The 22375-nt window shown below is 36.6% G+C and overlaps 4 non-coding genes across 4 annotated transcripts; all 4 read left to right on the top strand.

The window, feature by feature from the left end:
* The first annotated feature begins 1885 nt into the window (after nt 1-1885).
* Nucleotides 1886-2049, top strand: LOC135006346 (U1 spliceosomal RNA). Its single transcript, XR_010206549.1, has one exon. It is a non-coding gene; the product is annotated as a U1 spliceosomal RNA (small nuclear RNA).
* A 152-nt stretch (nt 2050-2201) lies between these two features.
* On the top strand, nt 2202-2364 carry LOC135006503 (U1 spliceosomal RNA). The gene has a single exon (XR_010206696.1). It is a non-coding gene; the product is annotated as a U1 spliceosomal RNA (small nuclear RNA).
* A 674-nt stretch (nt 2365-3038) lies between these two features.
* On the top strand, nt 3039-3202 carry LOC135006366 (U1 spliceosomal RNA). Its single transcript, XR_010206568.1, has one exon. It is a non-coding gene; the product is annotated as a U1 spliceosomal RNA (small nuclear RNA).
* Nucleotides 3203-3353: 151 nt separating this feature from the next.
* Nucleotides 3354-3517, top strand: LOC135006437 (U1 spliceosomal RNA). The gene has a single exon (XR_010206636.1). It is a non-coding gene; the product is annotated as a U1 spliceosomal RNA (small nuclear RNA).
* The last annotated feature ends 18858 nt before the right edge of the window (nt 3518-22375 follow it).

Raw genomic sequence — 22375 nt, 5'->3', positions numbered from 1 at the left:
CCTATTTGCAAAATAGTACTAAATAAGTTTGTCGATGTAAGACATTTGCAAAGGCGCAAACAAAACACGCTGGAAAATGCAACTGAATCTGTTTTTGGAGGTTAGAATAGATGCAGGATCAAGTAGCTCAATGGGTAGGGTGTTTGATTAGAATTTAACAGGTTATAGGTTTGAATCCTGGGTATGATAGTTTGAGGTGTTATTTAATAAAGTATGTTTATATATTAGTCACACATGGCTTACTTGTACAAATGGCATGTCACCAGTTAGTGCTGACTGCTGATATGCCATTTACACAAACATGCCATGTGTGACTGTATATGCATTTAAGGAGGGCACCCCTGCAATACCACAAACCATTGAGTGTCAAGTATACTAGATATATCTTCATATCTCATGTGCTTTCTCTGAGACCAATCTTGTTATGCCCCTTCCCCACAAGGCATGCGCCTTTTGTCCATATTGCAAAAATGGGGGGGAGGGCATATAATTCTCTGTCACAGGGCACCAAAAAGTCTAGTTATGGCTCTGGTATGCATTATGTAATCTGGCAGACCATCTCTCCAACACTGGCTGGTTGGAATAGAAATCCGGTTATCTATGTGAGCAAATGACCATCAACGATTTACTCTCAAACACTAAAAAATGGACAAAAATGGTCCCCTAAACAAATTGGTTAAATTTTGGGTTTAACCAATTTGTGTAATGACCATTTTTGACCACTTTTCTAGTGTTTGGGAGCAAATGGTTAATTGACATTTGCTCCTATACATTACCAGATTTTCATTCCATCCATCCAGACTGGATAGATAGCCTGACAGATAATTGTGTAGTGTACGCCCAGGATAACTGTTAGTCATGCTTTATTTTATGGCGGCACATAAATGGGTGGACAGATCCAGGGCAAGCACTGCCCACTCATGCATAGTTGTCAACTGATGTGAAGTTCCAGGGGGCAATCTCAGTTATAAAGAGAAGTATCTGGAAATTGTCCCTAGTTAAAAAAAAAAAAAAAAAAATTTGATCAACTCCATTTATTTAGTATGATATCCCAGGTGATAGGATGCCGGCAGTCAGAACAACATACTTTATTAAATAACACATCTCAAACTACCATACCCAGGATTCAAACCTATAACCTGTTGAATTCTAATCAAACACCCTACCTATTGAGCTATTTGATCCTGCATAAAAATTGTGAACATTATATGAAGCTATTGGTACTTTGCAAAAAAAAAGAATCAGCATTACAACGCAGCAGATCCATGCAGTTTGCAGCCACACACTACATGTATCTGCTCAGCCACAATGCTGATTATTTCTTCACAAAGTACAAGGTGAGCTCCAAACAGAATTCTCTAGCTTAGAATTATACCTTTCTTTGCCAAACCTAGAAGTCGGGCCCCCCACCCTGGGATCCCCCAGAGGGAGGCCTGCACCGTCATGCGGCAGGCTTGTCCGTTTTGGAAGCAGGCTGATGGGCAGCCCAGGATTGCTTCAGTCTGGGCTTGGCAGGTCTGGAAACATGAGCTTGCTTTGGGTATGCCTGACCTTGGGTACGCTTTACCTGGAGGATGAAAGGGCCAAGAAAAGTACTTTTAGCCTTCTGCGTGGTAGGAGTCATACTAGGTAGGCAAGCTGTTTTAGCAGTAGCCAGATCAGCTACAATCTTATTGAGGTCTTCTCCAAAAGGAGATTCAACTGAGGCAGCACAAGGGAACTCTCATCTGGGGACAACAACTGCAGGGAGAACACATATTTTCAGATGAACATGGTAGGGCAGAAGGCTGCCTAATACTAAAGCACCCCCAAACAACAAATCAAATGCAACTTACTTGACAGAGATGTGCCTGAGCAACGGCCCTCCCCAGCCCTATCCCAAATCATACTTATTTTGCATAGGAGATACCATGGTCATGAAGATTGTTCTCCCAGGGTTAGGTTCATTCATTGCATTCTGGGTATGCTGACCCCTGTGATTTCCCCAAATGTGGGAAACTCGACTGCATTATTTGTGGTAGTGGGGGACTGTGTTTGTGCTTTCCTCTGGTCAGCTCTGGTAAAAGTCAGATTTCTTTGTCTCAGATCTTCCTCTAGCCTTTGTCTTCTTTCGAGAGTTCCCTTGTGCTGCCTCAGTTGGATCTCCTTCACTTGACAGGGGGGTGCCCGAGCAGCGACCCTCCCCAGCTCTAGCCCAACTCCTACTTACCTGCCAGGTGAGATACTATGATCATGAAGTTGCTTCTCCCAGGGCAAGGCTCACCCATTGCACTCTGGGTGTGCTGCCCCTGCGATTTCCCCAAATGTGGGAAACTTGACTGCATAATTTGAGTTTTCCCTGGTCGGCTCTCATGTAATTCAGATCTCTTTGTCTCAGGTCTCTCTCCAGCCTAGTTTGCTGTCTGGTTCCACTTCTTTTTTCTTGAGCCCCTCCCTTCTATACCCTTGTGCACTATCCTGACTTCTCCTCCCGTCTGCTTACTTTGTGCCTCCCAATGCACAATGCAAACTACGGGTAGTGCTGCAGGGCCCACACCCTTTTACTTGCTTTACAGAGCAGCTCTGGAGCTGTTACAGTGCCCAGCTGCTGCAAGAAATCAGCTTGAATGCTTCAGGGGCTGGGGAATGGCCAACATGAGCCCCACACCGAAGGAGGGTGGGGGTGCTTAATGCGAACTAGGGGTCATCCAAGCACCACAAAAGGCCTCCATGCCCTGCACGCTCCTTTTCTCTTTTCATATGCAGACGAGGGTTGAAGCCAACTTTGACCCACTGCTTGGAAGACATCACCATATTCAAATCCATCTGCTGCAGGCCATCCCCCAGGAATGCTTGCACTAGTTGTTGCATTTGGTTTGTTGTTTGGGGGTGCTTCAGTATTAGGCAGCCTTCTGCCACCCCATGTTCATCTGAAAATATGTGTTCTCCCTGCAGTTGTTGTCCCCAGATGAGAGTTCCCTTGTGCTGCCTCAGTTGAATCTCCTTTACTTGACAGAGATGTGCCTGAGCAACGGCCCTCCCCAGCCCTATCCCAAATCATACTTATTTTGCATAGGAGATACTATTGTCATGAAGATTGTTCTCCCAGGGTGAGGTTCATTCATTGCATTCTGGGTATGCTGACCCCTGTGATTTCCCCAAATGTGGGAAACTCGACTGCATTATTTGTGGTAGTGGTGGACTGTGTTTGTGCTTTCCTCTGGTCAGCTCTGGTAAAAGTCAGATTTCTTTGTCTCAGATCTTCCTCTAGCCTTGTTCTTCTTTTGAGAGTTCCCTTGTGCTGCCTCAGTTGGATCTCCTTCACTTGAAAGGTAGTGCCCGAGCAGCGACCCTCCCCAGCTCTAGCCCAACTCCTACTAACCTGCCAGGTGAGATACTATGATCATGAAGGTGCTTCTCCCAGGGCAAGGCTCACCCATTGCACTCTGGGTGTGCTGCCCCTTGCGATTTCCCCAAATGTGGGAAACTTGACTGCATAATTTGTGTTTCCCCTGGACGGCTCTCGTATAATTCAGATCTCTTTGTCTCAGGTCTCTCTCCAGCCTAGTATGCTGTCTGTTTCCACTTCTCTTTTCTTGAGCCCATCCCTTCTATAACCTTGTGCACTATCCTGACTTCTCCTCCCGTCTGCTTACTTTGTGCCTTCCAATGCACAATGCAAACTACAGGTAGTGCTGCAGGGCCCACACCCTTTTACTTGCCTTACAGAGCAGCTCTGGAGCTGTTACAGTACCCAGCTGCTGCAAGAAATCAGCTTGAATGCTTTAGGGGCTGGGGCATGGCCAACATGAGCCCCACACCGAAGGAGGGTGGGGGTGTTTAATGCGAACTAGGGGTCATCCAAGCGTCGCAAAAGGCCGCCATGCCCTGCATATCCCTTTTCTCTTTTCATAAGCAGACGAGGGATGAAGCCAACTTTGACCCACTGCTTGGATGACATCACTTGCTGCCTTTCCAATGAAGCAAGTTTAATTTAGTAATAAGTGAAAAACCATCCCTACAAAGGTGTTAATCAGATACTTGGCTTTGTGGACACTTTTCAGAGAACAAATTTGTTAGCATAAAAATAAAGCCAGAAAATGAAGAGCTGTTTAATCACTCAATTGGATTTTTCTGCAAGCGTATTTCTTTTTCTCTGCAACCCACTGCTAAGTTGTGCTTCCTAGCTGTTCTTTTATAAAATCACTTAATCAAATCTAACTCTGATTACATCAGAGAAGGCCAGGTACCCTACACCATAAGAGGGGGTTTGAAATTTTGACTTGTCTACTTAAAGATCACCAAAATCTGATAACAAGGAAAATTACGTCCCTGGGTAGGATTGAACCACCAACCTTTTGGTTAATAACCGAACACGCTAACTGATTGCGCCACAGAGACACATTGCAAAAGTATATACTGACAAAGGCTAATAAGCATTCATCTAGAACGTTTCCTAGAAAAACTTTAAAAAGTCAATAATCTGGAGAGTTTTTGTAAGATGTTTCTTCCATCAACCAATGAAGAAACACATTGGTACTTTCCCATGATGAGTGAGTGCTTCAGGATCTCTTGCACTTACATGTGCAGCAGAGTACTGCAATGGAAGCATGCTGGGCCCATAACCCAGAGGTAGGCAGATTGAAACTATCCTCTGCTATATGCATTTTTTTTTTGTTAATTAAAGTTATCCAAAACTGGGATTGATATTTTTGCTCTTTTATTTTTACTTAAAGTACAATAACTTTTATTATTTTAATTTGTTTTAATAGTATATTGACAGTATTGTTTTCTTTCAAAAATCCACTTAATTTTCTTTACCCTATTATTCAAATGGTAATTGACAAAAACAAACTACATTGTCACCAGAAGAGCAATACAAAATGTACAAGTGATATATTAAAATCATCTTTCCAGCTTGAATTTCAATGATGCATTGGGGCAACGATTTTGTGAGAAACCTCTTCACCCTTAAATAAAGATTTTCTTAATTCCTTACCTGTGTGCTAATTAGATATCACCTTGTTTTCACATTAAACAGACTTCCACATGAGAAAGCAGCAAGGATGCAGTGGCGTTAATGTTTCCTGGTGTCAACCTGTATTATTTCAGTAGATATTGAAATGAGGATGCATATTGCTGCCTTTCCAATGAAGCATGTTTAATTTAGTAATAGGTGAAAAACCATCCCTACAAAGGTGTTAATCAGATATTTGGCTTTGTGGACTCTTTTCAGAGAACAAATTTGTTAGCATAAAAATAAAGCCAGAAAATGAAGAGCTGTTTAATCACTCAATTGGATTTTTCTGCCAGCATATTTCTTTTTCTCTGCAACCCACTGCTAAATTGTGCTTCCTAGCTGTTTTTTTTCATAAAATCACTTAATCAAATCTAACTGATTACATCAGAGTAGGCCAGGTACCCTACACCATAAGAGAGGGTTTGAAATTTTGACTTGTCTACTTAAATATCACCAAAATCTGATCACAAGGTCAATTACGTCCCTGGGTGGGATTGAACCACCAACTTTTTGGTTAATAGCCGTACACACTAACTGATTGCGCTACAGCGACACTTTGTGAAAGTACATACTGACAAAGGCTAATAAGCATTCATCTAGAACGTTTCCTAGAAAAACTTTAAATAGTCAATAATCTGGAGAGTTTTTGTAAGATGTTTCTTCCATCAACCAATGAAGAAACACATTGGTACTTTCCCATGATGAGTGAGTGCTTCAGGATCTCTTGCACTTACATGTGCAGCAGAGTACTGTAATGGAAGCATGCTGGGTCCATAACCCAGAGGTAGGCAGATTGAAATTATCCTCTGCTATATGCATTTTTTTTGTTAATTAAAGTAATCCAAAACTGGGATTGATATTTTTGCTCTTTTTATTTTACTTAAAGTACAATAACTTTTACCTTTTTAATTTGTTTTAATAGTATATAGACAGTATTGTTTTCTTTCAAAAATCCACTTAATTTTCTTTACCCGATTATTAAAATGGTAATTGACAAAAACAAACTACATTGTCACCAGAAGAGCAATACAAAATGTACAAGTGATATATTAAAATCATCTTTCCAGCTTGAATTTCAATGATGCATTGGGGCAACGATTTTGTGAGAAACATCTTACCCTTAAATAAAGATTTTCTTAATTCCTTACCTGTGTGCTAATTAGATATCACCTTGTTTTCACATTAAACAGACTTCCACATGAGAAAGCAGCAAGGATGCAGTGGCGTTAATGTTTCCTGGTGTCAACCTGTATTATTTCAGTAGATATTGAAATGAGGATGCATCTTGCTGCCTTTCCAATGAAGCAAGTTTAATTTAGTAATAGGTGAAAAACCATCCCTACAAAGATGTTAATCCGATACTTGGCTTTGTGGACACTTTTCAGAGAACAAATTAGTTAGCATAAAAATAAAGCCAGAAAATGAAGAGCTGTTTAATCACTCAATTGGATTTTTTTGCCAGCATATTTCTTTTTCTCTGCAAACCACTGCTAAATTGTGCTTCCTAGCTGTTTTTATAAAATCACTGAATCAAATCTAACTCTGATTACATCAGAGAAGGCCAGGTACCCTACACCATAACAGGGGTTTTTGAAATTTTGACTTGTCTACTTAAAGATCACCAAAATCTGATAACAAGGTCAATTACATCCCTGGGTGGGATTGAACCACCAACCTTTTGGTTAATAGCCGTACACACTAACTGATTGCGCCACAGCGACACTTTGCAAAAGTACATACTGACAAAGGCTAATAAGCATTCATCTAGAACGTTTCCTAGAAAAACTTTAAATAGTCAATAATCTGGAGAGTTTTTGTAAGATGTTTCTTCCATCAACCAATGAAGAAACACATTGGTACTTTCCCATGATGAGTGAGTACTTCAGGATCTCTTGCAATTACATGTGCAGCAGAGTACTGTAATGGAAGCATGCTGGGTCCATAGCCCAGAGGTAGGCAGATTGAAACTATCCTCTGCTATATGCGTTTTTTTTTGTTAATTAAAGTAATCCAAAACTGGGATTGATATTTTTGCTCTTTTATTTTTACTTAAAGTACAATAACTTTTACCATTTTCATTTGTTTTAATAGTATATTGACAGTATTGTTTTCTTTCAAAAATCCACTTAATTTTCTTTACCCGATTATTAAAATGGTAATTGACAAAAACAAACTACATTGTCACCAGAAGAGCAATACAAAATGTACAAGTGATATATTAAAATCATCTTTCCAGCTTGAATTTCAATGATGCATTGGGGCAACGATTTTGTGAGAAACATCTTCACCCTTAAATAAAGATTTTCTTAATTCCTTACCTGTGTGCTAATTAGATATCACCTTGTTTTCACATTAAACAGACTTCCACATGAGAAAGCAGCAAGGATGCAGTGGCGTTAATGTTTCCTGGTGTCAACCTGTATTATTTCAGTAGATATTCAAATGAGGATGCATCTTGCTGCCTTTCCAATGAAGCAAGTTTAATTTAGTAATAGGTGAAAAACCATCCCTACAAAGGTGTTAATCAGAAACTTGGCTTTGTGGACACTTTTCAGAGAACAAATTTGTTAGCATAAAAATAAAGCCAGAAAATGAAGAGCTGTTTAATCACTCAATTGGATTTTTTTGCCAGCATATTTCTTTTTCTATGCAACCCACTGCTAAATTGTGCTTCCTAGCTGTTTTTATAAAATCACTGAATCAAATCTAACTCTGATTACATCAGAGAAGGCCAGGTACCCTACACCATAAGAGGGGGTTTGAAATTTTGACTTGTCTACATAAAGATCACCAAAATCTGATAACAAGGTCAATTACGTCCCTGGGTGGGATTGAACCACCAACCTTTTGGTTAATAGCCTTACACAGTAACTGATTGCGCCACAGCAACACTTTGCGAAAGTCCTTACTGACAAAGGCTAATAAGCATTCATCTAGAACGATTCCTAGAAACATTTTAAAAAGTCAATAATGTGGAGAGATTTTGTAAGATGTTTCTTCCATCAACCAATGAAGAAACACATTGGTACTTTCCCATGATGAGTGAGTGCTTCAGGATCTCTTGCACTTACATGTGCAGCAGAGTACTGTAATGGAAGCATGCTGGGTCCATAACCCAGAGGTAGGCAGATTGAAACTATCCTCTGCTATATGCATTTTTTTTTGTTAATTAAAGTAATCCAAAACTGGGATTGATATTTTTGCTCTTTTATTTTTACTTAAAGTACAATAACTTTTACCATTTTAATTTGTTTTAATAGTATATTGACAGTATTGTTTTCTTTCAAAAATCCAATTAATTTTCTTTACCCGATTATTAAAATGGTAATTGACAAAAACAAACTACATTGTCACCAGAAGAGCAATACAAAATGTACAAATGATATATTAAAATCATCTTTCCAGCTTGAATTTCAATGATGCATTGGGGCAACGATTTTGTGAGAAACATCTTCACCCTTAAATAAAGATTTTCTTAATTCCTTACCTGTGTGCTAATTAGATATCACCTTGTTTTCACATTAAACAGACTTCCACATGAGAAAGCAGCAAGGATGCAGTGGCGTTAATGTTTCCTGGTGTCAACCTGTATTATTTCAGTAGATATTGAAATGAGGATGCATCTTGCTGCCTTTCCAATGAAGCAAGTTTAATTTAGTAATAGGTGAAAAACCATCCCTACAAAGATGTTAATCAGATACTTGGCTTTGTGGACACTTTTCAGAGAACAAATTTGTTAGCATAAAAATAAAGCCAGAAAATGAAGAGCTATTTAATCACTCAATTGGATTTTTTTGCCAGCATATTTCTTTTTCTCTGCAACCCACTGCTAAATTGTGCTTCCTAGCTGTTTTTATAAAATCACTGAATCAAATCTAACTCTGATTACATCAGAGAAGGCCAGGTACCCTACACCATAACAGGGGTTTTCGAAATTTTGACTTGTCTACATAAAGATCACCAAAATCGGATAACAAGGTCAATTACATCCCTGGGTGGGATTGAACCACCAACATTTTGGTTAATAGCCTTACACAGTAACTGATTGCGCCACAGCAACACTTTGCAAAAGTCCATACTGACAAAGGCTAATAAGCATTCATCTAGAACGATTCCTAGAAACATTTTAAAAAGTCAATAATGTGGAGAGTTTTTGTAAGATGTTTCTTCCATCAACCAATGAAGAAACACATTGGTACTTTCCCATGATGAGTGAGTGCTTCAGGATCTCTTGCACTTACATGTGCAGCAGAGGACTGTAATGGAAGCATGCTGGGTCCATAACCCAGAGGTAGGCAGATTGAAACTATCCTCTGCTATATGCATTTTTTTTTTGTTAATTAAAGTAATCCAAAACTGGTATTGATATTTTTGCTCTTTTATTTTTACTTAAAGTACAATAACTTTTACCATTTTAATTTGTTTTAATAGTATATTGACATTATTGTTTTCTTTCAAAAATCCACTTAATTTTCTTTACCCGATTATTAAAATGGTAATTGACAAAAACAAACTACATTGTCACCAGAAGAGCAATACAAAATGTACAAGTGATATATTAAAATCATCTTTCCAGCTTGAATTTCAATGATGCATTGGGGCAACGATTTTGTGAGAAACATCTTACCCTTAAATAAAGATTTTCTTAATTCCTTACCTGTGTGCTAATTAGATATCACCTTGTTTTCACATTAAACAGACTTCCACATGAGAAAGCAGCAAGGATGCAGTGGCGTTAATGTTTCCTGGTGTCAACCTGTATTATTTCAGTAGATATTGAAATGAGGATGCATCTTGCTGCCTTTCCAATGAAGCAAGTTTAATTTAGTAATAGGTGAAAAACCATCCCTACAAAGATGTTAATCAGATACTTGGCTTTGTGGACACTTTTCAGAGAACAAATTTGTTAGCATAAAAATAAAGCCAGAAAATGAAGAGCTGTTTTATCACTCAATTGGATTTTTTTGCCAGCATATTTCTTTTTCTCTGCAAACCACTGCTAAATTGTGCTTCCTAGCTGTTTTTATAAAATCACTGAATCAAATCTAACTCTGATTACATCAGAGAAGGCCAGGTACCCTACACCATAACAGGGGTTTTTGAAATTTTGACTTGTCTACTTAAAGATCACCAAAATCTGATAACAAGGTCAATTACATCCCTGGGTGGGATTGAACCACCAACCTTTTGGTTAATAGCCGTACACACTAACTGATTGCGCCACAGCGACACTTTGCAAAAGTACATACTGACAAAGGCTAATAAGCATTCATCTAGAACGTTTCCTAGAAAAACTTTAAATAGTCAATAATCTGGAGAGTTTTTGTAAGATGTTTCTTCCATCAACCAATGAAGAAACACATTGGTACTTTCCCATGATGAGTAAGTACTTCAGGATCTCTTGCAATTACATGTGCAGCAGAGTACTGTAATGGAAGCATGCTGGGTCCATAGCCCAGAGGTAGGCAGATTGAAACTATCCTCTGCTATATGCGTTTTTTTTTTTTAATTAAAGTAATCCAAAACTGGGATTGATATTTTTGCTCTTTTATTTTTACTTAAAGTACAATAACTTTTACCATTTTCATTTGTTTTAATAGTATATTGACAGTATTGTTTTCTTTCAAAAATCCACTTAATTTTCTTTACCCGATTATTAAAATGGTAATTGACAAAAACAAACTACATTGTCACCAGAAGAGCAATACAAAATGTACAAGTGTTATATTAAAATCATCTTTCCAGCTTGAATTTCAATGATGCATTGGGGCAACGATTTTGTGAGAAACATCTTCACCCTTAAATAAAGATTTTCTTAATTCCTTACCTGTGTGCTAATTAGATATCACCTTGTTTTCACATTAAACAGACTTCCACATGAGAAAGCAGCAAGGATGCAGTGGCGTTAATGTTTCCTGGTGTCAACCTGTATTATTTCAGTAGATATTCAAATGAGGATGCATCTTGCTGCCTTTCCAATGAAGCAAGTTTAATTTAGTAATAGGTGAAAAACCATCCCTACAAAGGTGTTAATCAGAAACTTGGCTTTGTGGACACTTTTCAGAGAACAAATTTGTTAGCATAAAAATAAAGCCAGAAAATGAAGAGCTGTTTAATCACTCAATTGGATTTTTTTGCCAGCATATTTCTTTTTCTCTGCAACCCACTGCTAAATTGTGCTTCCTAGCTGTTTTTATAAAATCACTGAATCAAATCTAACTCTGATTACATCAGAGAAGGCCAGGTACCCTACACCATAACAGGGGTTTTCGAAATTTTGACTTGTCTACATAAAGATCACCAAAATCTGATAACAAGGTCAATTACATCCCTGGGTGGGATTGAACCACCAACCTTTTGGTTAATAGCCTTACACAGTAACTGATTGCGCCACAGCAACACTTTGCAAAAGTCCATACTGACAAAGGCTAATAAGCATTCATCTAGAACGATTCCTAGAAACATTTTAAAAAGTCAATAATGTGGAGAGTTTTTGTAAGATGTTTCTTCCATCAACCAATGAAGAAACACATTGGTACTTTCCCATGATGAGTGAGTGCTTCAGGATCTCTTGCACTTACATGTGCAGCAGAGGACTGTAATGGAAGCATGCTGGGTCCATAACCCAGAGGTAGGCAGATTGAAACTATCCTCTGCTATATGCATTTTTTTTTGTTAATTAAAGTAATCCAAAACTGGTATTGATATTTTTGCTCTTTTATTTTTACTTAAAGTACAATAACTTTTACCATTTTAATTTGTTTTAATAGTATATTGACAGTATTGTTTTCTTTCAAAAATCCACTTAATTTTCTTTACCCGATTATTAAAATGGTAATTGACAAAAACAAACTACATTGTCACCAGAAGAGCAATACAAAATGTACAAGTGATATATTAAAATCATCTTTCCAGCTTGAATTTCAATGATGCATTGGGGCAACGATTTTGTGAGAAACATCTTACCCTTAAATAAAGATTTTCTTAATTCCTTACCTGTGTGCTAATTAGATATCACCTTGTTTTCACATTAAACAGACTTCCACATGAGAAAGCAGCAAGGATGCAGTGGCGTTAATGTTTCCTGGTGTCAACCTGTATTATTTCAGTAGATATTGAAATGAGGATGCATCTTGCTGCCTTTCCAATGAAGCAAGTTTAATTTAGTAATAGGTGAAAAACCATCCCTACAAAGATGTTAATCCGATACTTGGCTTTGTGGACACTTTTTAGAGAACAAATTAGTTAGCATAAAAATAAAGCCAGAAAATGAAGAGCTGTTTAATCACTCAATTGGATTTTTCTGCCAGCATATTTCATTTTCTCTGCAAACCACTGCTAAATTGTGCTTCCTAGCTGTTTTTCGATAAAATCACTTAATCAAATCTAACTCTGATTACATCAGAGTAGGCCAGGTACCCTACACCATAAGAGGGGGTTTGAAATTTTGACTTGTCTACTTAAAGATCACCAAAATCTGATGACAAGGTCAATAACATCCCTGGGTGGGATTGAACCACCAACCCTTTGGTTAATAACCAAACACACTAACCGATTGCACCACAGAGACACTTTGCAAAAGTACATACTGACAAAGGCTAATAAGCATTCATCTAGAACGTTTCCTAGAAAACTTTAAAAAGTCAATAATCTGGAGAGTTTTTGTAAGATGTTTCTTCCATCAACCAATGAAGAAACGCATTGGTACTTTCCCATGATGAGTGAGTGCTTCAGGATCTCTTGCACTTACATGTGCAGCAGAGTACTGCAATGGAAGCATGCTGGGCCCCTTAACCCAGAGGTAGGCAGATTGAAACTATCCTCTGCTATATGCATTTTTTTTTTGTTAATTAAAGTAATCCAAAACTGGGATTGATATTTTTGCTCTTTTATTTTTACTTAAAGTACAATAACTTTTACCATTTTAATTTGTTTTAATAGTATATTGACAGTATTGTTTTCTTTCAAAAATCCACTTAATTTTCTTTACCCTATTATTAAAATGGTAATTGACAAAAACAAACTACATTGTCACCAGAAGAGCAATACAAAATGTACAAGTGATATATTAAAATCATCTTTCCAGCTTGAATTTCAATGATGCATTGGGGCAACGATTTTGTGAGAAACATCTTACCCTTAAATAAAGATTTTCTTAATTCCTTACCTGTGTGCTAATTAGATATCACCTTGTTTTCACATTAAACAGACTTCCACATGAGAAAGCAGCAAGGATGCAGTGGCGTTAATGTTTCCTGGTGTCAACCTGTATTATTTCAGTAGATATTGAAATGAGGATGCATCTTGCTGCCTTTCCAATGAAGCAAGTTTAATTTAGTAATAGGTGAAAAACCATCCCTACAAAGATGTTAATCAGATACTTGGCTTTGTGGACACTTTTCAGAGAACAAATTTGTTAGCATAAAAATAAAGCCAGAAAATGAAGAGCTGTTTAATCACTCAATTGGATTTTTTTGCCAGCATATTTCTTTTTCTCTGCAAACCACTGCTAAATTGTGCTTCCTAGCTGTTTTTATAAAATCACTGAATCAAATCTAACTCTGATTACATCAGAGAAGGCCAGGTACCCTACACCATAACAGGGGTTTTTGAAATTTTGACTTGTCTACTTAAAGATCACCAAAATCTGATAACAAGGTCAATTACATCCCTGGGTGGGATTGAACCACCAACCTTTTGGTTAATAGCCGTACACACTAACTGATTGCGCCACAGCGACACTTTGCAAAAGTACATACTGACAAAGGCTAATAAGCATTCATCTAGAACGTTTCCTAGAAAAACTTTAAGTAGTCAATAATCTGGAGAGTTTTTGTAAGATGTTTCTTCCATCAACCAATGAAGAAACACATTGGTACTTTCCCATGATGAGTGAGTACTTCAGGATCTCTTGCAATTACATGTGCAGCAGAGTACTGTAATGGAAGCATGCTGGGTCCATAGCCCAGAGGTAGGCAGATTGAAACTATCCTCTGCTATATGCGTTTTTTTTTGTTAATTAAAGTAATCCAAAACTGGGATTGATATTTTTGCTCTTTTATTTTTACTTAAAGTACAATAACTTTTACCATTTTCATTTGTTTTAATAGTATATTGACAGTATTGTTTTCTTTCAAAAATCCACTTAATTTTCTTTACCCGATTATTAAAATGGTAATTGACAAAAACAAACTACATTGTCACCAGAAGAGCAATACAAAATGTACAAGTGATATATTAAAATCATCTTTCCAGCTTGAATTTCAATGACGCATTGGGGCAACGATTTTGTGAGAAACATCTTCACCCTTAAATAAAGATTTTCTTAATTCCTTACCTGTGTGCTAATTAGATATCACCTTGTTTTCACATTAAACAGACTTCCACATGAGAAAGCAGCAAGGATGCAGTGGCGTTAATGTTTCCTGGTGTCAACCTGTATTATTTCAGTAGATATTCAAATGAGGATGCATCTTGCTGCCTTTCCAATGAAGCAAGTTTAATTTAGTAATAGGTGAAAAACCATCCCTACAAAGGTGTTAATCAGAAACTTGGCTTTGTGGACACTTTTCAGAGAACAAATTTGTTAGCATAAAAATAAAGCCAGAAAATGAAGAGCTGTTTAATCACTCAATTGGATTTTTTTGCCAGCATATTTCTTTTTCTCTGCAACCCACTGCTAAATTGTGCTTCCTAGCTGTTTTTATAAAATCACTGAATCAAATCTAACTCTGATTACATCAGAGAAGGCCAGGTACCCTACACCATAAGAGGGGGTTTGAAATTTTGACTTGTCTACATAAAGATCACCAAAATCTGATAACAAGGTCAATTACGTCCCTGGGTGGGATTGAACCACCAACCTTTTGGTTAATAGCCTTACACAGTAACTGATTGCGCCACAGCAACACTTTGCAAAAGTCCATACTGACAAAGGCTAATAAGCATTCATCTAGAACGATTCCTAGAAACATTTTAAAAAGTCAATAATGTGGAGAGTTTTTGTAAGATGTTTCTTCCATCAACCAATGAAGAAACACATTGGTACTTTCCCATGATGAGTGAGTGCTTCAGGATCTCTTGCACTTACATGTGCAGCAGAGTACTGTAATGGAAGCATGCTGGGTCCATAACCCAGAGGTAGGCAGATTGAAACTATCCTCTGCTATATGCATTTTTTTTTGTTAATTAAAGTAATCCAAAACTGGGATTGATATTTTTGCTCTTTTATTTTTACTTAAAGTACAATAACTTTTACCATTTTAATTTGTTTTAATAGTATATTGACAGTATTGTTTTCTTTCAAAAATCCAATTAATTTTCTTTACCCGATTATTAAAATGGTAATTGACAAAAACAAACTACATTGTCACCAGAAGAGCAATACAAAATGTACAAATGATATATTAAAATCATCTTTCCAGCTTGAATTTCAATGATGCATTGGGGCAACGATTTTGTGAGAAACATCTTACCCTTAAATAAAGATTTTCTTAATTCCTTACCTGTGTGCTAATTAGATATCACCTTGTTTTCACATTAAACAGACTTCCACATGAGAAAGCAGCAAGGATGCAGTGGCGTTAATGTTTCCTGGTGTCAACCTGTATTATTTCAGTAGATATTGAAATGAGGATGCATCTTGCTGCCTTTCCAATGAAGCAAGTTTAATTTAGTAATAGGTGAAAAACCATCCCTACAAAGATGTTAATCCGATACTTGGCTTTGTGGACACTTTTCAGAGAACAAATTAGTTAGCATAAAAATAAAGCCAGAAAATGAAGAGCTGTTTAATCACTCAATTGGATTTTTCTGCCAGCATATTTCATTTTCTCTGCAAACCACTGCTAAATTGTGCTTCCTAGCTGTTTTTTGATAAAATCACTTAATCAAATCTAACTCTGATTACATCAGAGTAGGCCAGGTACCCTACACCATAAGAGGGGGTTTGAAATTTTGACTTGTCTACTTAAAGATCACCAAAATCTGATGACAAGGTCAATAACATCCCTGGGTGGGATTGAACCACCAACCCTTTGGTTAATAACCAAACACACTAATCGATTGCACCACAGAGACACTTTGCAAAAGTACATACTGACAAAGGCTAATAAGCATTCATCTAGAACGTTTCCTAGAAAACTTTAAAAAGTCAATAATCTGGAGAGTTTTTGTAAGATGTTTCTTCCATCAACCAATGAAGAAACGCATTGGTACTTTCCCATGATGAGTGAGTGCTTCAGGTTCTCTTGCACTTACATGTGCAGCAGAGTACTGCAATGGAAGCATGCTGGGCCCCTTAACCCAGAGGTAGGCAGATTGAAACTATCCTCTGCTATATGCATTTTTTTTTGTTAATTAAAGTAATCCAAAACTGGGATTGATATTTTTGCTCTTTTATTTTTACTTAAAGTACAATAACTTTTACCATTTTAATTTGTTTTAATAGTATATTGACAGTATTGTTTTCTTTCAAAAATCCACTTAATTTTCTTTACCCTATTATTAAAATGGTAATTGACAAAAACAAACTACATTGTCACCAGAAGAGCAATACAAAATGTACAAGTGATATATTAAAATCATCTTTCCAGCTTGAATTTCAATGATGCATTGGGGCAACGATTTTGTGAGAAACATCTTCACCCTTAAATAAAGATTTTCTTAATTCCTTACCTGTGTGCTAATTAGATATCACCTTGTTTTCACATTAAACAGACTTCCACATGAGAAAGCAGCAAGGATGCAGTGGCGTTAATGTTTCCTGGTGTCAACCTGTATTATTTCAGTAGATATTGAAATGAGGATGCATCTTGCTGCCTTTCCAATGAAGCAAGTTTAATTTAGTAATAGGTGAAAAACCATCCCTACAAAGATGTTAATCAGATACTTGGCTTTGTGGACACTTTTCAGAGAACAAATTTGTTAGCATAAAAATAAAGCCAGAAAATGAAGAGCTGTTTAATCACTCAATTGGATTTTTTTGCCAGCATATTTCTTTTTCTCTGCAAACCACTGCTAAATTGTGCTTCCTAGCTGTTTTTATAAAATCACTGAATCAAATCTAACTCTGATTACATCAGAGAAGGCCAGGTACCCTACACCATAACAGGGGTTTTTGAAATTTTGACTTGTCTACTTAAAGATCACCAAAATCTGATAACAAGGTCAATTACATCCCTGGGTGGGATTGAACCACCAACCTTTTGGTTAATAGCCGTACACACTAACTGATTGTGCCACAGCGACACTTTGCAAAAGTACATACTGACAAAGGCTAATAAGCATTCATCTAGAACGTTTCCTAGAAAAACTTTAAGTAGTCAATAATCTGGAGAGTTTTTGTAAGATGTTTCTTCCATCAACCAATGAAGAAACACATTGGTACTTTCCCATGATGAGTGAGTACTTCAGGATCTCTTGCAATTACATGTGCAGCAGAGTACTGTAATGGAAGCATGCTGGGTCCATAGCCCAGAGGTAGGCAGATTGAAACTATCCTCTGCTATATGCGTTTTTTTTTGTTAATTAAAGTAATCCAAAACTGGGATTGATATTTTTGCTCTTTTATTTTTACTTAAAGTACAATAACTTTTACCATTTTCATTTGTTTTAATAGTATATTGACAGTATTGTTTTCTTTCAAAAATCCACTTAATTTTCTTTACCCGATTATTAAAATGGTAATTGACAAAAACAAACTACATTGTCACCAGAAGAGCAATACAAAATGTACAAGTGATATATTAAAATCATCTTTCCAGCTTGAATTTCAATGATGCATTGGGGCAACGATTTTGTGAGAAACATCTTCACCCTTAAATAAAGATTTTCTTAATTCCTTACCTGTGTGCTAATTAGATATCACCTTGTTTTCACATTAAACAGACTTCCACATGAGAAAGCAGCAAGGATGCAGTGGCGTTAATGTTTCCTGGTGTCAACCTGTATTATTTCAGTAGATATTCAAATGAGGATGCATCTTGCTGCCTTTCCAATGAAGCAAGTTTAATTTAGTAATAGGTGAAAAACCATCCCTACAAAGGTGTTAATCAGAAACTTGGCTTTGTGGACACTTTTCAGAGAACAAATTTGTTAGCATAAAAATAAAGCCAGAAAATGAAGAGCTGTTTAATCACTCAATTGGATTTTTTTGCCAGCATATTTCTTTTTCTCTGCAACCCACTGCTAAATTGTGCTTCCTAGCTGTTTTTATAAAATCACTGAATCAAATCTAACTCTGATTACATCAGAGAAGGCCAGGTACCCTACACCATAAGAGGGGGTTTGAAATTTTGACTTGTCTACATAAAGATCACCAAAATCTGATAACAAGGTCAATTACGTCCCTGGGTGGGATTGAACCACCAACCTTTTGGTTAATAGCCTTACACAGTAACTGATTGCGCCACAGCAACACTTTGCAAAAGTCCATACTGACAAAGGCTAATAAGCATTCATCTAGAACGATTCCTAGAAACATTTTAAAAAGTCAATAATGTGGAGAGTTTTTGTAAGATGTTTCTTCCATCAACCAATGAAGAAACACATTGATACTTTCCCATGATGAGTGAGTGCTTCAGGATCTCTTGCACTTACATGTGCAGCAGAGTACTGTAATGGAAGCATGCTGGGTCCATAACCCAGAGGTAGGCAGATTGAAACTATCCTCTGCTATATGCATTTTTTTTTGTTAATTAAAGTAATCCAAAACTGGGATTGATATTTTTGCTCTTTTATTTTTACTTAAAGTACAATAACTTTTACCATTTTAATTTGTTTTAATAGTATATTGACAGTATTGTTTTCTTTCAAAAATCCAATTAATTTTCTTTACCCGATTATTAAAATGGTAATTGACAAAAACAAACTACATTGTCACCAGAAGAGCAATACAAAATATACAAATGATATATTAAAATCATCTTTCCAGCTTGAATTTCAATGATGCATTGGGGCAACGATTTTGTGAGAAACATCTTACCCTTAAATAAAGATTTTCTTAATTCCTTACCTGTGTGCTAATTAGATATCACCTTGTTTTCACATTAAACAGACTTCCACATGAGAAAGCAGCAAGGATGCAGTGGCGTTAATGTTTCCTGGTGTCAACCTGTATTATTTCAGTAGATATTGAAATGAGGATGCATCTTGCTGCCTTTCCAATGAAGCAAGTTTAATTTAGTAATAGGTGAAAAACCATCCCTACAAAGATGTTAATCCGATACTTGGCTTTGTGGACACTTTTCAGAGAACAAATTAGTTAGCATAAAAATAAAGCCAGAAAATGAAGAGCTGTTTAATCACTCAATTGGATTTTTCTGCCAGCATATTTCATTTTCTCTGCAAACCACTGCTAAATTGTGCTTCCTAGCTGTTTTTTGATAAAATCACTTAATCAAATCTAACTCTGATTACATCAGAGTAGGCCAGGTACCCTACACCATAAGAGGGGGTTTGAAATTTTGACTTGTCTACTTAAAGATCACCAAAATCTGATGACAAGGTCAATAACATCCCTGGGTGGGATTGAACCACCAACCCTTTGGTTAATAACCAAACACACTAATCGATTGCACCACAGAGACACTTTGCAAAAGTACATACTGACAAAGGCTAATAAGCATTCATCTAGAACGTTTCCTAGAAAACTTTAAAAAGTCAATAATCTGGAGAGTTTTTGTAAGATGTTTCTTCCATCAACCAATGAAGAAACGCATTGGTACTTTCCCATGATGAGTGAGTGCTTCAGGTTCTCTTGCACTTACATGTGCAGCAGAGTACTGCAATGGAAGCATGCTGGGCCCCTTAACCCAGAGGTAGGCAGATTGAAACTATCCTCTGCTATATGCATTTTTTTTTGTTAATTAAAGTAATCCAAAACTGGGATTGATATTTTTGCTCTTTTATTTTTACTTAAAGTACAATAACTTTTACCATTTTAATTTGTTTTAATAGTATATTGACAGTATTGTTTTCTTTCAAAAATCCACTTAATTTTCTTTACCCTATTATTAAAATGGTAATTGACAAAAACAAACTACATTGTCACCAGAAGAGCAATACAAAATGTACAAGTGATATATTAAAATCATCTTTCCAGCTTGAATTTCAATGATGCATTGGGGCAACGATTTTGTGAGAAACATCTTCACCCTTAAATAAAGATTTTCTTAATTCCTTACCTGTGTGCTAATTAGATATCACCTTGTTTTCACATTAAACAGACTTCCACATGAGAAAGCAGCAAGGATGCAGTGGCGTTAATGTTTCCTGGTGTCAACCTGTATTATTTCAGTAGATATTGAAATGAGGATGCATCTTGCTGCCTTTCCAATGAAGCAAGTTTAATTTAGTAATAGGTGAAAAACCATCCCTACAAAGATGTTAATCAGATACTTGGCTTTGTGGACACTTTTCAGAGAACAAATTTGTTAGCATAAAAATAAAGCCAGAAAATGAAGAGCTGTTTAATCACTCAATTGGATTTTTTTGCCAGCATATTTCTTTTTCTCTGCAAACCACTGCTAAATTGTGCTTCCTAGCTGTTTTTATAAAATCACTGAATCAAATCTAACTCTGATTACATCAGAGAAGGCCAGGTACCCTACACCATAACAGGGGTTTTTGAAATTTTGACTTGTCTACTTAAAGATCACCAAAATCTGATAACAAGGTCAATTACATCCCTGGGTGGGATTGAACCACCAACCTTTTGGTTAATAGCCGTACACACTAACTGATTGCGCCACAGCGACACTTTGCAAAAGTACATACTGACAAAGGCTAATAAGCATTCATCTAGAACGTTTCCTAGAAAAACTTTAAGTAGTCAATAATCTGGAGAGTTTTTGTAAGATGTTTCTTCCATCAACCAATGAAGAAACACATTGGTACTTTCCCATGATGAGTGAGTACTTCAGGATCTCTTGCAATTACATGTGCAGCAGAGTACTGTAATGGAAGCATGCTGGGTCCATAGCCCAGAGGTAGGCAGATTGAAACTATCCTCTGCTATATGCGTTTTTTTTTGTTAATTAAAGTAATCCAAAACTGGGATTGATATTTTTGCTCTTTTATTTTTACTTAAAGTACAATAACTTTTACCATTTTCATTTGTTTTAATAGTATATTGACAGTATTGTTTTCTTTCAAAAATCCACTTAATTTTCTTTACCCGATTATTAAAATGGTAATTGACAAAAACAAACTACATTGTCACCAGAAGAGCAATACAAAATGTACAAGTGATATATTAAAATCATCTTTCCAGCTTGAATTTCAATGATGCATTGGGGCAACGATTTTGTGAGAAACATCTTCACCCTTAAATAAAGATTTTCTTAATTCCTTACCTGTGTGCTAATTAGATATCACCTTGTTTTCACATTAAACAGACTTCCACATGAGAAAGCAGCAAGGATGCAGTGGCGTTAATGTTTCCTGGTGTCAACCTGTATTATTTCAGTAGATATTCAAATGAGGATGCATCTTGCTGCCTTTCCAATGAAGCAAGTTTAATTTAGTAATAGGTGAAAAACCATCCCTACAAAGGTGTTAATCAGAAACTTGGCTTTGTGGACACTTTTCAGAGAACAAATTTGTTAGCATAAAAATAAAGCCAGAAAATGAAGAGCTGTTTAATCACTCAATTGGATTTTTTTGCCAGCATATTTCTTTTTCTCTGCAACCCACTGCTAAATTGTGCTTCCTAGCTGTTTTTATAAAATCACTGAATCAAATCTAACTCTGATTACATCAGAGAAGGCCAGGTACCCTACACCATAAGAGGGGGTTTGAAATTTTGACTTGTCTACATAAAGATCACCAAAATCTGATAACAAGGTCAATTACGTCCCTGGGTGGGATTGAACCACCAACCTTTTGGTTAATAGCCTTACACAGTAACTGATTGCGCCACAGCAACACTTTGCAAAAGTCCATACTGACAAAGGCTAATAAGCATTCATCTAGAACGATTCCTAGAAACATTTTAAAAAGTCAATAATGTGGAGAGTTTTTGTAAGATGTTTCTTCCATCAACCAATGAAGAAACACATTGGTACTTTCCCATGATGAGTGAGTGCTTCAGGATCTCTTGCACTTACATGTGCAGCAGAGTACTGTAATGGAAGCATGCTGGGTCCATAACCCAGAGGTAGGCAGATTGAAACTATCCTCTGCTATATGCATTTTTTTTTGTTAATTAAAGTAATCCAAAACTGGGATTGATATTTTTGCTCTTTTATTTTTACTTAAAGTACAATAACTTTTACCATTTTAATTTGTTTTAATAGTATATTGACAGTATTGTTTTCTTTCAAAAATCCAATTAATTTTCTTTACCCGATTATTAAAATGGTAATTGACAAAAAC

The sequence above is a fragment of the Pseudophryne corroboree genome, unplaced genomic scaffold (genome assembly GCF_028390025.1).
Source record: "Pseudophryne corroboree isolate aPseCor3 unplaced genomic scaffold, aPseCor3.hap2 scaffold_213, whole genome shotgun sequence".
Classification (NCBI taxonomy): Eukaryota; Metazoa; Chordata; class Amphibia; order Anura; family Myobatrachidae; genus Pseudophryne; species Pseudophryne corroboree.
Note: the sequence above shows the minus strand (reverse complement) of the source record. Positions and strands in the feature narration are given on the sequence as shown.